Source organism: Oxyura jamaicensis, chromosome 4 (assembly GCF_011077185.1).
Source record: "Oxyura jamaicensis isolate SHBP4307 breed ruddy duck chromosome 4, BPBGC_Ojam_1.0, whole genome shotgun sequence".
Lineage (NCBI taxonomy): Eukaryota > Metazoa > Chordata > Aves > Anseriformes > Anatidae > Oxyura > Oxyura jamaicensis.
Window position 1 is genome coordinate 23,576,527 of NC_048896.1, and position 15,564 is coordinate 23,592,090.

Sequence of the window (15,564 nt, forward strand, 5' to 3'; positions counted from 1 at the left end):
CCCCGGAAACGGCGCCCTCCCCTCAGCGCCGACCTCACTTCCTGACGCCGCTTCCGCCTCCGGGCCGCGCCGGCTGCCGCTGCCGCTGCTGCCGCCGCTGCCGCTGCCGCCGCTGCTCGGAGGGCGCCCGCCGCGCGGTGAGTGGGGCCGCCCCGCCCTCGCCCCTCCCCTCGGCGGCGGCGCGCGCGGGGGCCGTTGGCGGGGGGCGGCTGCGAGGCGGGAAGGGGCCGCCTGAGGAGAAAGCGCGAGCTCGGGGCGTGAGAATGGCGAGGGCCGGCGGGGCGCCGCGGCGTGGAGCGTGTCGGCACCGGGCTGCCGGGGATCAGCCGCGCTGCCCTGCCCGGGCGCGGAGATCTTCTCGTTTCATTAAAGCAGCGTGTCGCGACGAGCCCCTGCTTGGGGCTGCAAGTCCGCCCGCCCGGCCGTCTGTAGGGAGTTACTGCACGGGTTTCCACTCGGCTGAGTGGGTAGCGATGTGTTTCCCTGACGCGGGTGGAAAGAAAGAAGCAGGAGAGGGGCTGTCATGGAGTGCAGGGATAGAGCAGGGAGTAATGTCCTTGAACTGAAAGAGGGTAGGTTTAGATTAGACATAATGAGGAAATTCTTTTCTCTGAGGGTGCTGAGGCACCGGCACAGGCTGCCCAGAGGAGCTGTGGATGCCTCATCCTGGTGGGAGGGGGGTGGTGGTGTCCCTGCCCGTGGCAGGGGGGTGGAACTAAATGGAACTTTAAGGTCCCTCCCAACCCAAACCATTCTGTGATCCTGTGAAGTGCATCTATTAAAGTTCTGTCCCAGCAAAACTGTACCCTGTTTTGTTGGTGGTGTTACATTCCAGTTTTGCAGTACACGTACGCATGGGGCAGAAGGTGCAGTCAGGGCGTAACTTTTCATATTTTACCTCAGAGATGTCTGCATCGACTTTTACCTGTTAGTGCACAGCATTGCAGATAGCACAGAGACAATAGCTTTTTGTATGTGCCGATTTACAGTAGCCAGGCTTGGAGGCATACACGGGAACATATTCTCAATCTTTGCTTATTCTGAATTATTAGATATCTTGGATGGGGAAAGCTTATGACCTCTAAAAAAAAATTGTGCTAAAGTTATACTTAGTCATGTTTATTCTCAAGAACGCTGTACAGAGGCAAATATTTATTTCTAGCTTACCCAATACCCTTAAAAAAAAGCTATTACAATAAGTAGATTTAATGGCGTCTGATGGCACAAGGCATGTGAGGGAAGGCTTTCAGATCAGTTAAAACTTAGCATCTGTAAGGTAGTGTAAAAAAGCATTAGCAAGTAGCTGACAGGTAAATCTCGGATGTTCTTGAGAATCTGACCGCTTTGTTGCTCCCGTGGGAGCTGCTGAACAGTCAGATCTTTGTAAAGGCAGTCTTCAAGCAGAGTTACAACCATGACTCTATAATCTTATGTGAAAATTACAGTCTTCTGTTAAGTGGTGGAAGAGTCAGCTCTGTGCTCCTCACTGAAATGTGGCTGGCTAGGTTTTGCACTCAGTGTTGCGAAGAGGATCAAAGCTTTTCAGATAGAGCTTTATAAATCCAACGACAAGGCTCAAGAGGGTCTTAGGTTTGTATAAATGATGAGCGGAGCTGTGTTTAAGGCTGAAGACATTGCAGACTCTGCAGCCTGCGGGCTTTGTACTGAAATACCTTCCACCATGCCATGAACACTTTGAGTTTCAATCTGGTCTGTGTTACGTGCCCGGATAGTAGGAACTGGCATGTGCCAGCCGGGACCAGTTGAGAGCACAGCCTGTAGCAGCTGCTGCGATAACTCCTGGCTCTAGCAGTTATAAGGTTCAGCAGTGTGATCCTCGGCTGCTGCTAAGGATGCCCTCAAAATTCTCTTCTGAAACTGGCTGATTGGTTGCGAGACCCGCAGAGGAAGCTAGTGCTATACCACTTGTACTGCCGACAGCAGCAGAAGCTCTGAAAACCAGGAGGAGATCCCGGTGCCCTCGTCTGAGGACGCGTTGCAGGGAAGCTTCTTCAGCACAGTGCAGAATTATTCATTGAGAATATTCAAACCTGTGATGAATCTTTCCATAATTTTGTTTTGCATATATGATTAAGCAGTGTTGGCCAAAAGCCTGGTGACAGCACAGGGCTGTGGAATGTTTCCCTGTTGCCTGAGCAGTTTATTCATGTTAGCTTACTTCCGTGAGCATAATCACTCCTTTTAAAGTCCTCCCAAACTCAGGAGTGCCGCCACTATTGGGCAAGCTGAAATTATACACGCTGCAGAGAGAAGGGTGGGTATGTTGCCACTCAACCTCTCCTTCAGAGGAAGTGAAAAGATTTTGCCCCAGCCCTAATTTCTACATTAAAGAAGTTGAAAATTGTCAGTACGTGCCTTCTTCAGTGAGGAAGGAGCATCTTGCTGGACAGCGTGTCATTAATGCTATGATGTCTTTGGCCTGTTATGCCCGAAGAGCACAAGTGCTTGGAGGAGGCTTGCTGACAGAGTGCACTCTTCAGTCACAGGTGCTTAACTCAGAATCGGAAGCAGGGATCAAAAGGCATTCCCTCTTTCCTCCAAATGCTTGAGCTGTGTTTTAGTCACGGTGAGGAACCTGGGTGATGTGACCTAGTTTATTAACACAGCCACACAAACAAAAACGCAGCACTTGATCTTGTCCTAGAGACAGGGCTGCCGCCGCAGAGCAGAAGGTTTCCGTGCCTCAGGCCCATGAGAATGGAGGTAAGATCCTTTACTTTGCAGCCCTGTTTCTGTCGTGGCATGAATTGAGGGATAAGGAGCAAGCTTCTTGCAGCCTACCAAGCTCCATCCAAAATCGGTCTCCCCAAAGGCAGTGGGACTCCTTTTTGGCTAAGGGACAGATGCTGAATGCGACCAGAGACAGTGGCGGAGCATTGTCACCACTGGCACAACACCCCCAAGCTGGTGCAAATGTCCAGGGAGAAACCTGACGCTGGGGAGTGGAAATTGGTGCTGCTTTTTCTGCAACAGAAGATAAGGGAGAAGAAGCAGTCCTGCTAAGAGCAAAAGGCTTAACTTGCCTAAATAACCTTTTTTTTTTTTCAACTCTGAAACAAATAGAAGTCGATAAAACTTGTCAGTGCTCGGTCATCTCCATGAATTCCGTGTTTACATGGAAAGGGCGAAGGACCATTTTAAGAATGGAAGCGCTTTGCCTGATATTTTTTTGCAAGGAATGTCCAGCTTTGGGTGTTACTTTAATAAAAATAATTCCTGATCTTTTTATGGAATACCTAAACTCTGGGCGTTACTTTAATAAAAATAACCCTGAACTCCAAGATTAACAGAATTGCTCAAAGGAGTTAGTTCTCAATAAGAAAAAACAAACTGAATTTGGAATTTCTGAACCAAGCCCTCGAAGGCAATTTGTGGCAAAACTTCAGAAAGAGGGAAAAAAAAAAACTGAACTCGTTTTTATACAATAGCTATATGCCTTTATTCTTAGTTATAACCAGACACTTTGAAAAGTGATTCTTCCCCTCGCAGGGGCCTAGGAATCAGATGTTTAGGGAGAACTGGGTTTAATTTTAATCTACCTGTAACATGGATTGAAAATCCTCAGAGGGGCTGCTCCAAGTAGGGATTTGTTGAAACTGGAGTCAGAGAAAATGCCGTCTGTTTGTACACACGAATGAAAACTTCTTCAAAGTAGTTCCCTTTGGTTTCCATCAGGCTGTCAGACTCGCACGTGCTGTATCTGGTTGTAGATACCTACGATGTGAAAAAGGCACTCATGGATCTATAGCTTGCTGCTGAGAGAGACCCCGGTTAGGACAAGATTACAGAAACATTTGTCGTTTTTATAAGAGAAGAGAAAGAGTATTTTGAAAAGACTCGGCCAGCAGGAGGGCTGTATCACTTTCCAAAATATCCTCCGGATCATCCCGAAAACACAGCTTGTAACATGCTTTTGACTGACGGCGTAGGGTGTGAAGCATAAATTCCTGGGTAGGAAAGATGGATGTTGGTTGTGCAACAGGAGACTCCATGTGATCTCGTTATTTATGGCACTTCTCTCAGATGTCTTTCTGTGAATAGAACAGCTGCTGTGAACCTGACCTGGCGCAGGGTACCCGGTGTATTTGAGCTGCTCTGTTTTACCGTTGCTCAGACCGCGCTCCGTGCTCCCGTGAGCAATGTCACAACCAACTTAGGTGGTGACCCCGGTTGTAAAATGCAACTTGGGGAACCCTTCTGCTGACTGCTGCAGAGCTGGAAGGAAGAAAGTGAGAAAATGGTCTTCCCGAGCTTTGGTTGGTGGACGTTAGGGAGCAATAGTCTAAGGCATCCAATTTCTTTATGCTGTAACATCAGAGAAAGGGTGGAGTGATAGTAGAGGAAAAAGACTTGCTTTTTCTTTGCACAGGGAAGGTTGGGAGGGTGGAGGCAGAGGCTCAGGCTTTTCCAGTCTTATCTCTTCTTCGTGACCATCTCATTAAATGGCAGCAACCGTTGTTTATAGAAACTTTCCCTCCCTTTGGTGATGAACTGTGGCTTGCCTTTCACTTGGTGTGTGGCAGAGCCATCGCTACCTAGATCCAAATCTACGGTCAGATAAGGCTTGGAATAACTGGTGTTTGTAGCACAACTAAATAACTGAGTTCACATGATCTGTAAGTGGCCAGCAGATTTTTTTCGTAGGCAAAGTATGTACTGCTTGTATTGCACATTTATTTAAAGCTATTTTTAGTGCAACAGATTGAGAATTCCAGCAGCCAAAAATACCTTTGTTGAGTCCATTAAAAGATTTCCTTACCAAAACTGTGCTTTTGTATCTGACAAGCAGAAAGTATCACATCTTTTTCACTTGAAACTCAGCGACGACCCAAAGCAGTAAAAGCATTTATTGCGCTTTAGGCCTCTGAGATTGCTTTTGCCAATGCTGATGGGAGAATAGTTCTCTGTCATTACTGTCTTCTCTTTCAACCTCAGCAAATCCTGACATGCCAAATGCAAACCACTGATCAGAGGTCCCGGAGAAGCTGGTGTGGCTGTGCTCTGAAACTGGTGGCTTGGACCGCAGCTTGAGTGGGTTGCCTAAGAGCACCGTAGAAGTACTCGGTTCAGTCTTTACAGACGTGAGCTGGGAGAACGGGAAGGCATTCACGGCCTCTAGAAAGGAAGCATTAAGATCACTGCTCGGGAGCAGAGTCTAACACTGCTGCGTGCCTGTTAAACATCGTGGGGGAGTCGCTGAGGGTATGCAATGGAGCAATGTAGCTGCTGTTGTGAGACCTGTGATTTTGTTGGCTCCACTCAGTAGATGGTAGACCTGTAGAGAGGAAAAAGCTGCAGCTGTATTGGTTGCCAAATGGTGCCTGTACCGGTGCTGTTAGCAGTGTTTTGATCATTAAAGAGCTCAGTCTGCTTACGGACCTCAGGTTAAGGCTGGGACAGGAGTTTCCTCCTGACGGGTTCCTTGCCTGAAGTTCCCACTAAAGAGGGATGAAAAGGTGTAATTTGCTTTTCGTTTGGGGCAAAGAACTATCCTCTAGCTGTAATTCACCAGTTCCAAGCCCATAATCAAAACACTTGTGGTAAAACAGCATGGTGTTTCTCAGAGATGCTGTAAAAACTCTTTCATCTCTTTGGAGGGCTGTGAGATACTCCCGTGAGATATCATCCAGACCTCCTCTTTCTCTCCTGAGGACTTAGGGGTTTCCAACTTGTGGTCGGGCACCCAAAGTTTTAGCTCCAGGAGCTGGGAGAGGAAACCACAGCCCACATTACTGAGAGGAGGACTGTGTTTTGGGGGGGCAAAACCTCGAGGCTGCTTTAACGTTCTCTCCTACTCTGTCTGCTGCGCGTATGTGTAGCTATAATTTTTGTTTTCACCAAACTTTTGTTGAGTGAAGGTGTGGCTTGATACCTTGATGCCTCTTGCAAGTGTTGCGTTAGCAGGAATGGCAGTGACTAATTGCCCCGGGGCTGTAGGGAGTACTTGGCGTAATAATCCCCATGAGCGCATCCTCAGCTCGTCCCTAAGTAGTGACCCAGGCTGAAGTTAGTGCACAGAGGAACCTGCAGCCCTCAGGAACGCTGTTCAAGAGCAGGATGGGATGGGTTTTGCTCAGCTGGACACCGAGTTCTTTATTCAGGCATGGAGATGGGAGGGGAGCTCTGTGCTCAGAGGGAGAGGTTCCGGCTTGACCTTGGAAAGCCCGGGATGGCGTGCTGCTTCTCTGTTCTTTTAGAACTGAGTTTCTCAGCATCTCAGGGGGGTTCAAAGAGCACAGGCACAGCGCTGGGCGAAACAGTTAGCTTCTAAGGGTGGCAGATCTTAGGTGGGAAAAGTCAAAACGGGGAGTTTGTAAGTGGGTAGGGGCTTGTGAAATTCGGATGAGCTGCCAACCTCCAGCAGATCCCAGAAAGTCTGCTTATAGAAATCTCACTGGCTAACTAATAAAGTTGCTAAATTGCAGCTTAAAGGTCTTCAGATCGTGTTCCTGCTCTGTACCAGAAAGCAGCATGGTGCAGTAGCTTGTGCTGCAAGCCAGCTGGAGCCCCAGGAAGGGGCAGAGGTGGTTAATAGTTCCCATAGTGCCAGAACAAAGGGATGTTAAATGAAATAGAAAATCAGTACATTTGAAACCGCGTGCAATTATGCCACATGATATTAGTGAGGCCAAAAGTTTAGTCAGATCCCAAGCAGACCTGGACGTTTATATATATAATGACAATAGCCAGAGTTGCGGTAAATAGGATTAAAAATAAATTAGGGATATAAACCTTCATGCTAATTGATGAGGTCAGGAAGGAATTTCCCCTCTGGGTGAATCGCACCATTGTTCACTCCCGGGAGCTGCTCCACCTTCCGAAGCATCTGGTCCCGATCACGATCACGGTAGGCACAACTCTCAGGCAGACGGACCAGAACCTGACCTGTCCTGGCAGTTTGCAGCAGACCCTCCCTGGGCAGGATTTTCTTGAAAAGGATTGAGAAGCATTTTCCAGCTTCTCCTTGGTGAAAGGTGACGGTTTTTAACTGAGTGCCTTTCAGGAAGCCAGAGGACTGCTTGCCAACATGTTGGCCACGGTGAAAAAGGAAACTATATGAGCACCTAAGGCATCACTGTGCTGCCCCGTCCATAAAAAGTAGCTCTGTGAGCACCTGAGCCAGTGCAGGTGGGTTTTCTGGCAGCTTCCTCAGTTTTGGTGGCACAGGTCTTTTGTAGGAAAGGAGCACCTCTGAAATCTCTTGTCCTTTTCCATCAGAGGTGGTTGAAATTGGCCTAACAACGTACGTGACTGTGCACTGGATAGTTGGCGTGGTTATTTAAGTGTTGTTTCCTGGGGAAACAAGGAAAAATACCAGTCCTGCAAGCAAGTTGTTGTGGAATATTTCTCCCCTCAAAGAAATTAAGTACATGAACAGTCACACCAAATCCTCGAGGCGTGTGCGCCTTTAAAGCATGTGCTGTTCTATCTAAAGATGTTCCCCAAAGTACAAGGGGAAAGCTTCCTTGCCAAAATATAGTAATTGAATTAATAGCCCAGGAGGTTTCTGTGTTTTGTTATCGAGCTACAGAATTCCCCTGCCAGTGTTGGCTGCTCTGAAGATCAAAGTTAGAAGCACCAGCCTGCCACTACATTGTCTCTTCAAAAGAAAATCGAAAAAATTCCTTGGTTGTTTCAGGCGTCCAGGTGACAGCCGGCGTCAGATCTTTGTGACATTTAGGTTCAGCTACAAATATTAATCTTTTCCTGCAGTTCTCTGCATGTAGCAGTGAGCAGCGGGGATGTCTTGTAATCTCTATTGTGCAGACGCTGAGTGTAGACACCTGATTAATGAGTGAGGATGTCGATAATTAATTGAATTAATTGTCGCCGGATCCTTTCTGGTGCTCAGAAATGATACGGAGCTATGATGATCACAAAACAGTGAAATTGTGGTTTCTGTTTCTTGTATACAGTGATCATTATGGTAAAAATCTGAGGATCGCTGGGGTAGAAAATAATTGGCCGGTTATCTGGGTATGTTCTGGGTGTCCTGCTGACAGGATGCATGTGGCTGCCTCTGCTTTTGTACTCTAAGCTCTTAAACCTGCAGTGGCTGCCTTTTCTGAGTAGGGAATAGCGTGTTTGGGAACAGCAGCCATCATCACCGAGGCACAGGCTTTCAGGGCTGTTTGCTTCGTAAGCACTTTTGAGGGAAAGGACTTCTTGAAGAGGTCAGAAATGAGGGAACGCATGTTTTTCTTTGACATATAATCCTTGCGCAGCGCATACATTTCTGTCCAGTTACTTAACAGCTATTGTTCCTGCAATACCCAGAGCGCTGGCAGAGGGTTTCTCGCTTTGACCGTCCAAGGCTAAGTTATCTTCTCTGCTGTAACGTGCAAGAACCGCAGCCAAGCCTCTCGGTGCGAGGACGGGACTGTCCCTGCAGCTGTCCCTCCTTGCGAGCAGGACACCAGCCTCGCTTCGGGGAGAGGAGTTGACGAAGGGCAGCGCTGTCCTTCCGAGCAAAGCGTGCCGGTGTACAGAGAGTGCTGCTTCAAGGGCTTCTGCAGAAGGAAGGAGGATTTCGGAGGGGAGGTGGAATTCTGAGCGTTTGAGATGGGAGCTGATAAGAGGTGGGCTCTGCTCTGCCTTTGCTCAGAGGAGCTTTTGGTGGACCTACTTGCTTAGAGACGGCCTTAACCCTAGCAGGGAGGGATAAAATGGCTTCCGTGCTTCTATCTCGCAGGGAGCTGGCTTGCAGCCTGGCTTTGCTGCCTGCTCCTTTCTCCTGCACCCCTCAGTGCTCGGGCAAGATCCCGAGGCAGGCAGAGGGCTTGGGCTGCTCACCCTGGGTGCAGGACGGCCGTGTGGCCGCGCTGCCCCTGAGCCATGCCGCGGCCGTTCTCTCGTTAGGCGCCCAACAGCGCTGCTCTTGGCTTTGGGCCCGCTTGATCCCAAGCTCTGGGCGACAGAAGGTCTGTCAAAATGAAGCACTATTCCCCCATTTTACTGAGGAAATAGGTAGGTGGGGAAGTGCCCTCCACCCTGCCCCGCAGCTTGAGGATGTGATTTTGGGGACAAAGGCTGAAAATAGCTTAGGCCTTGATCGCCTTGTAGTGAGTGCTGCGGTGCAGAGGAAGCGCCTCCTCCACTAGCTGCAAAGTGTGTAGAAATGCACACGTCCTGGGGATGTTGTGTGGCTTTAGGAGCACTGGGGAAAGGAAAAGAAAGGCTGACATCCTCACTTTTCGTATCACCTGGGGGCTAGGCCTCTGCTTACTTGTGCAGATGGGTCCTGTGTAAAGATAACTGGCACTGTTCTCGGGATGGGTAGGTCAGGAGGTGGGTCAGCAGCTTCCTGCAATGGAGCTGGCTGCTGCAGACAAGTTCAACAGGCTTGGCACCCAAAGAGGCTTCCCACGGTGCAAAAGGCTAGCTAGCACAAGATTGCTTCTGCTCATCCTGCTAGGAATGGAGGCATGAATGAGGACGTTTCATGATGAGGATGAGATTTCATGATGATGATGAGGTTTCATGATGAGGAGGTACCATCGGTTACTTACCCCAGCTGTGGCACTAGGTGCTCACACACCTAGTTTGGTGAAACTTTCGTGAAAGGAAGTCTATTTCCTAAAAGGAACTTGAATGAAAGTTGGGATTTTATTAAAGACACAGAGGCATATTATTATTCATCTTTCCTTGCTTCATCCCTGTGATGTTTCCTGTTTTGCTTCTTGAGATACAGGTGTCATGATGAGGAGCTTCTCAGAAACAGAAGTGGATGATGATGAGTGGAGATGAAGAAATCATACATTTAAGAAGTTGGCTCGAGTTTCCGTTACAGGCATGGAAAGTTTCTGAGACCAAGTCATGCGAGAAGAACATGAGTAAAGAAGAGGGAGATGTAGACCCAGACTAGAAGGGATTGCAGGATTTGAGAGGACGCTGCACAAACATCACGTAGTTTGCTTGCTTATTCATTCACCTGCACCCCTGGATTGTAATACCTTGCTTGTCTATCTGTTTGGAAGTTGAAAAATCCCCTCACATCTGTGTCTTTAATATAATCATGGCTTCAAGCTTGTTTTAGGAAGAGCATAACATCACTGTGGTTTTATTTGTGGATTAGATAGCTGCTGCTCTGTACTTGAATTCCATTTTGTTTTTTTTTTTTTGTTGATACATATGTCGAGTAGGGAGAAGATCGGACCATGACAGTTACAAAACAGGAAATCAGGGGTTTTATTTGCATTTAATAAACAGCCTTTTCCTAAAAACCGTGACAGGTGCATAGGTCAAAGGATAAAAAAAGATAGTGCTGACCTTCTGATTTGAGTAACCTTATAATATTGTTGTTAAGCTATCCTTAGACAGATAACATAATCAAATATTAATCAGTTCAGTCTTTTTTTTTTTTATTTAACTGTAGCTCTCAAAAACATTCCAGGTAGGTAAGATGTTTTGGCAGGGCTGTGGGGTGTTAAGTGCAGATTACGTTCTACTGAGTCAAGAGAGAGCTTTTACAGAGGTAGTTACCGGAAAATCTTGGCTGTTACTTGAAGTATCTTCCAAGGAAATACTACCCATGCTATCCAGCAAGTTGTAGTAAGTCTCTGATACAGAGTTCTTAAGACTTTGATATTTATGTATTTAAAATGTTAACATTAAATACAATTTCCTACATCGAGCAGTGCTGCTGGTAGAGGCAAAGAGTATCTTTGTTTTTCTTATGAAGTTGTATCTGGCCTTTTATCCTTAATAAAAGGCTGCGGTTATTTTTGCATTCTGGCTGAATATTTGGCCTTTAAGAGTATATAATTACATGCAAGAGTAAAAGCAGTTGTTAAAGGACTGTTTTTTTCTAATGAAAATAGTTTGAAATCATATAATTTTTGTTGCTTCAGAATAGATGTGATTAGTGTGTTGGAAACAGTTCTGCAGTGGATATAAAGGGAACAGTTGAGAGACAGTGGCTGAGAATGTGTCCAGCTATTTTTGTAGATGACTGTTATATTGTAACTCTGGGTTATTTTTCCAATCTCTTTACGTAGATATTTCCATATAATCGAACGGCTAAATTATGCTGAGATAAAAAAGCGATTTGCACTTCGTAATATTTCTATTTTAAAATAGGTGTTATTGTACTAATTGGTAAGTAAACCACGACGACTGTGAGAAAATCCTGGCCTATATTATTACTCTCATAGACAATTTAATATGGGATAGTACTGTCTGTATACTATAAAAATGTTTCCATGGATTTTTAGCTGCTGAAACTGAAATCAATAAACTTCAGTTACTGTTGTTGACCGGAACAAGCAAACCTGAACATTTCTCTTTTCTTCGCATTACCTCTGACTCTGCGTGCACGTAGTGTTTCCCTGGCATTCTGCCTTACATGGTGCGTGCCTTGCTCTGGTGGGTTTGTGGGGTGCGGGCTTCACGCGTGTTACCCGGGAAGGCTTTTCTGATGGAGAGCCGTGCCTTGGAGTTTGTGCCATGAAATTCTCCTTACGTGTTCGAGTAAGTCCCAGGACTCGTAGATTAGCCGATGGGACCATTTATATATATATATATATTAATTTCAAACACATTTGTCAGTAACTGGTGATCATGTTTTGAAGTAGTTACGTGGTAGTCTCCTGCATACCTGAATCTCATGTTAGATTAGCAGCCTCAGTGTATTCCAGAATTGAACGCACTTGAGTGAAAAGTATGTTCTAAATTCTGGATTACTTCGGAGAACAGCAAATGACTTTTGCTCAGTTGTGAAAACTTTAAAACCAAAAAGAATCACGTTTATTTTAAAACCCTGCTATGTCCGATTCAATGGAAAAAATACTTGCAGTATAACCCAAACGTATTTTAATCCGTGCAGCTACTTGTATTACATGAAGTGATTCAGCGGAGTTCACATCTGCAGAAGAAAACAAGCAGTTTTAAAGAAAACAAAAACCGAACTGCAGGAGGTAATTGGTTAAACACTTGGAGAAAGTGTTGATTGAAATATTAAGCCCTTTGTGGGAGTGAAGTATTCCACAGTTTCAGAGCAACTGTTTCCTTCACATCATTTTATTCATCGGTTTCAGTTCAATACGTAGTTAATTTGAGGCTGGGGCACTGATTGACAGTTGTAAAAATGGCATAATTAGTTTTCCCTTTTTAATTTCTGTGTAGAAGAGATACGAGAGGAAATGACTTTGACTGCTGAAGGTCTCAGTGACCAGAAACAACCAGTTATTTATTAATGATAGATTCTTTGTTTAATGTCTGAAAAGAAAAAATATTTTATCTCCTTTTTTCTAAGCATTTGATGTTCTTTACAAGCTCATCCGCTTGCTCATTTGTTTTCTGCATAACGGTGAATCATTTTTCCTTGCCAGTACTACAGAGGAGGCAGCAGTCCCTTCCAAATCCTACAAGAACCGTGCTTCACGCTTGCCCTTTTTCTCCAGGGGACCGTCTTTGTTTGGCGTTGTGATCATACCTGGCTGCCATAGACCTCATTTTATTTATTTTTTATGTCCTTTTCTCTCATGGACACTTGCAGGGCTGTGCCAAGGTGCGCATTCCTCATGTCGGGCAGGTGCAGAGAAGTCCCAGTCCAAGCTGTGGTGGGTGAGTGCAGCAGAGTCCTCGCACAGCCAGCTCTCATTTTCACCCTTCCCCAGAAAGGCAGGGAGGAGGGGAAGGATCTTCCCAGGATCCCCTTTGCTGTTTCTGACCTCTTGGCAGCATCCACGCTGTCTTTCTTCCTCTGGGCAGCCATCGGGGTTCTGTAATGCATCATCACCACCAGCACAGCTTAGCTATAGACACCTTTTTAAGAGGCTGAGGCATACTGAGCATTGGTGCTGTTAGCTGGTGCCATGTACTCGCAGAAATATCTTCTATCTTAATGACTTTCTCTTCTCGTTATAGCCGCTATGCCAGCAAGCAGAGAAATGCTAGCTGTTTGAGGAGAATACACTCGTCAGTTCACTGGAGGCAGCGTGTGTCCCGTTACCCTGCCCCTCTAGGGAATTCCTCTAGGAATGCTCCATGTGCTCCTCCAGGACATGGGCACTGACCGCTGAAACACAGATGCTGATGTTACCAGGGCTTGCTCCCAGGTTAGAAAAACCCCAGATAAAACACGGACCCATCTCTCCACGAGCAGTCGTTCATCTGAGGGAGGGTTCTTGATACAAGGTCTGTGACCACCCATTATATTAATCTGGCCTGTAGGTCAGATTTTGTGAGGTTTTCAGTGCTAGCTCTAGCACAGGAGCTGCTATTGAGCTTTGGGGGGAAAGAGACCTATTGGGTGCCAGGTGCTGTTCCTCATGTGGCCGGGATGTACTAGGCAGCGTGAGGAGGGAACTGTCTCTGGTGACAGAAGTCCCATTTGTGGCTTGGACCTGTCTCCAGACAATATTGGGCCCTGTGTGTGTCATCACCAGGTTCCCAGGGGTAATATTTGGCTCCTGTTCCAACAAAATAAAGCCATGACCATGGATTTCAGTTGGTGTTTCATTGGTGTTTCCACCTTTATATCTTTATTACTGCAACACTCCTAGGAAAAAAAAAAAGGCAGAAGGTATTGTCCTGATCTACTGCATACCTCCGAGGGTCTCCATCCCTCCTCTCTATGTTTAAATGGCAGTTTCTTTCCTCCTTTTGGCAGTCAGCTAGCGCCTTTCAGCAGTGCCTGGTCTGTCACAGTGGACACACTGATTTTGGAGGATGCCATTGGAGGCCGGCCAGGAGGGTTTGACGTGTCGGTAACTATTCACTTACTCCAGTTCCCCCTTAGGAGAAAGGGTTGCTGGGTCAGGAGAGCCCCAGGGCTCTCTAGTAGCTCAATGGGAAAGGATTTCACAGCAGTCATCTTCTGACACCCCACACGAAATGAGAACGGCAGGCAGTTTGGGGCTTGAGGTGTCACGTTGCCTTTATCTGAAAATTCCCATTGTTGATTTCTGGTAACTTCATTCTGGCTTTATACCAAGGGGATCTTTGCACAAACCTCTGAATTTACAGAACGCTGACTGGGTTTCCAAACTGCCACGAGTGTTTCAGAGGCAGTTGGGCCCTGCATTCAGTCAGCGAAGCTCCATCATTCGTTCAGAATAATGCTGCTGGAGTTGTCAGCGGCAGCCAGGGTGTTTGGGAGCGCCTTGCCCACGTTGGATACTTCAGAGATGGGGCTGGGGAGGGGAGGTGGCTGATAAAGCCCAGGGAGACTGCGAGCAGCAGATCACCCATTCCATGGTGCTTAGTGTGCATGCAGGAAGCCCAGCTCTGGTGAATCAGCCACAGCTGGGCCAACACAAGTCCTGTTCCCGGCATTAACGGGGGCTGTGCTTGAATCAGTGTTGGCCAAAGCCTTGCTTCTCCAGAATGGGTTTGCTGCCTTTGAACTCCTCCTGGCTCAGCTCAGGCCTGTGCTGTGGCAGGGGCTGGAGACAGCCTCGCTCTCCCAGCCCACGCAGCATCCGGAGCCTCTGTCTTCTTCTGTGCCAGGCTTGGCCTTCAGCAGTGCCAGTTGTGGCTTCCTCCTTTCCATTTTCCCAGGACTTGCTCGCTCAAAAGATGCAGGGTCACGCTCTGCGCTACAGCAGTTCTCCTTGCGCGTTCATGTAAGTACAGCAAGCTCACCCTGACCAGTGGTAACAGATGTCTCCTCCTTGGGGTGGCCTGTCCACTCTGGGAGCCCAAGGGCCTGCTAGAAAAAAAGGTTTGCGGGACAGTGTGGCAGAGTTCAGAGCCATGAGAAAGCCCACCCAAATTTTTTGCTTCCTCAGAGCAGAGGTGTCAGCCCATCCCTGATGGCCAGCAGCTTTTTAATTTTTATGTCTACAATATCAGGCTTTCCAGATGGTCCCTGAGATTGTTTACCTCGCAGTGAAATACAGAGATGTCTCCTTCTGTTTGGAAATTATCCCAAGAGATAGCAACGTGTTGGAGCTTGCCACCCAACGTGCAAAAGCAGATGTGCAGATGTTGATCGGAGCAGGCTCATTCCAGCTCAAGCAGTGCTTGTGGCTTCGCTCAGGAGTGTCTCCAGGTCTGATATCTGCCGAAGAGACGTTCAGAGCCACCCACCTTCATTTCTCCTTTATGGCCATCCATTTTGCTCTTCTGGCTTTGCAGACTGAGAGGAGATGCTGGTTCCCAGGAGGGCCAGGGTCACAAACACAAGGAAACCAGAAGTCCCTGGTTCCACCTGTTTGTGGCTCCCAACTGCAGAGTATCAGTAGGTATGTAAAAGACACCCCAAAATCTCCTGGTGCTGGTCAATGGCCTTATTTCAATCGACAGAGTATAAGTGGAACAATGTTGTCCAGCTTTTGGATGTTTTTATTACATCTCTGTTTCTGACCAAACACAGTTTACAGGTATTCAGAGTCCATTTCTTACAGTTTTTCATGCTAGAAAAACACAGTCAGCCCCTGTTATTTTCTGCTCAGGCCATATATATTATAAAATACCTATGATCGCTTAAATATGTAGCCTTCCCATCTGAATGGCAAAAAAAAAGCCAGTTTCATTCGATAGAACAGTGGCCTGAAGTTGCAAATTAATGTTGATTTAGTGGTTACTGATGAATGAGAA

At 46.9% G+C, this 15,564-nt stretch overlaps 1 protein-coding gene across 3 annotated transcripts in view; it reads left to right on the top strand.

Annotated features, from left to right (window-relative positions):
• Positions 1 to 30: 30 nt before the first annotated feature.
• The window catches only part of SLC20A2 (solute carrier family 20 member 2), a 54,731-nt gene continuing 39,197 nt past the window's right edge, over positions 31 to 15,564 (top strand). For all 3 annotated transcript variants that reach the window (XR_004750189.1, XM_035323940.1, XM_035323945.1), the window contains exon 1: positions 31 to 137. The gene's annotated coding sequence lies outside the window, so the exon portion shown is untranslated. The remainder of the gene's footprint in view (positions 138 to 15,564) is intronic.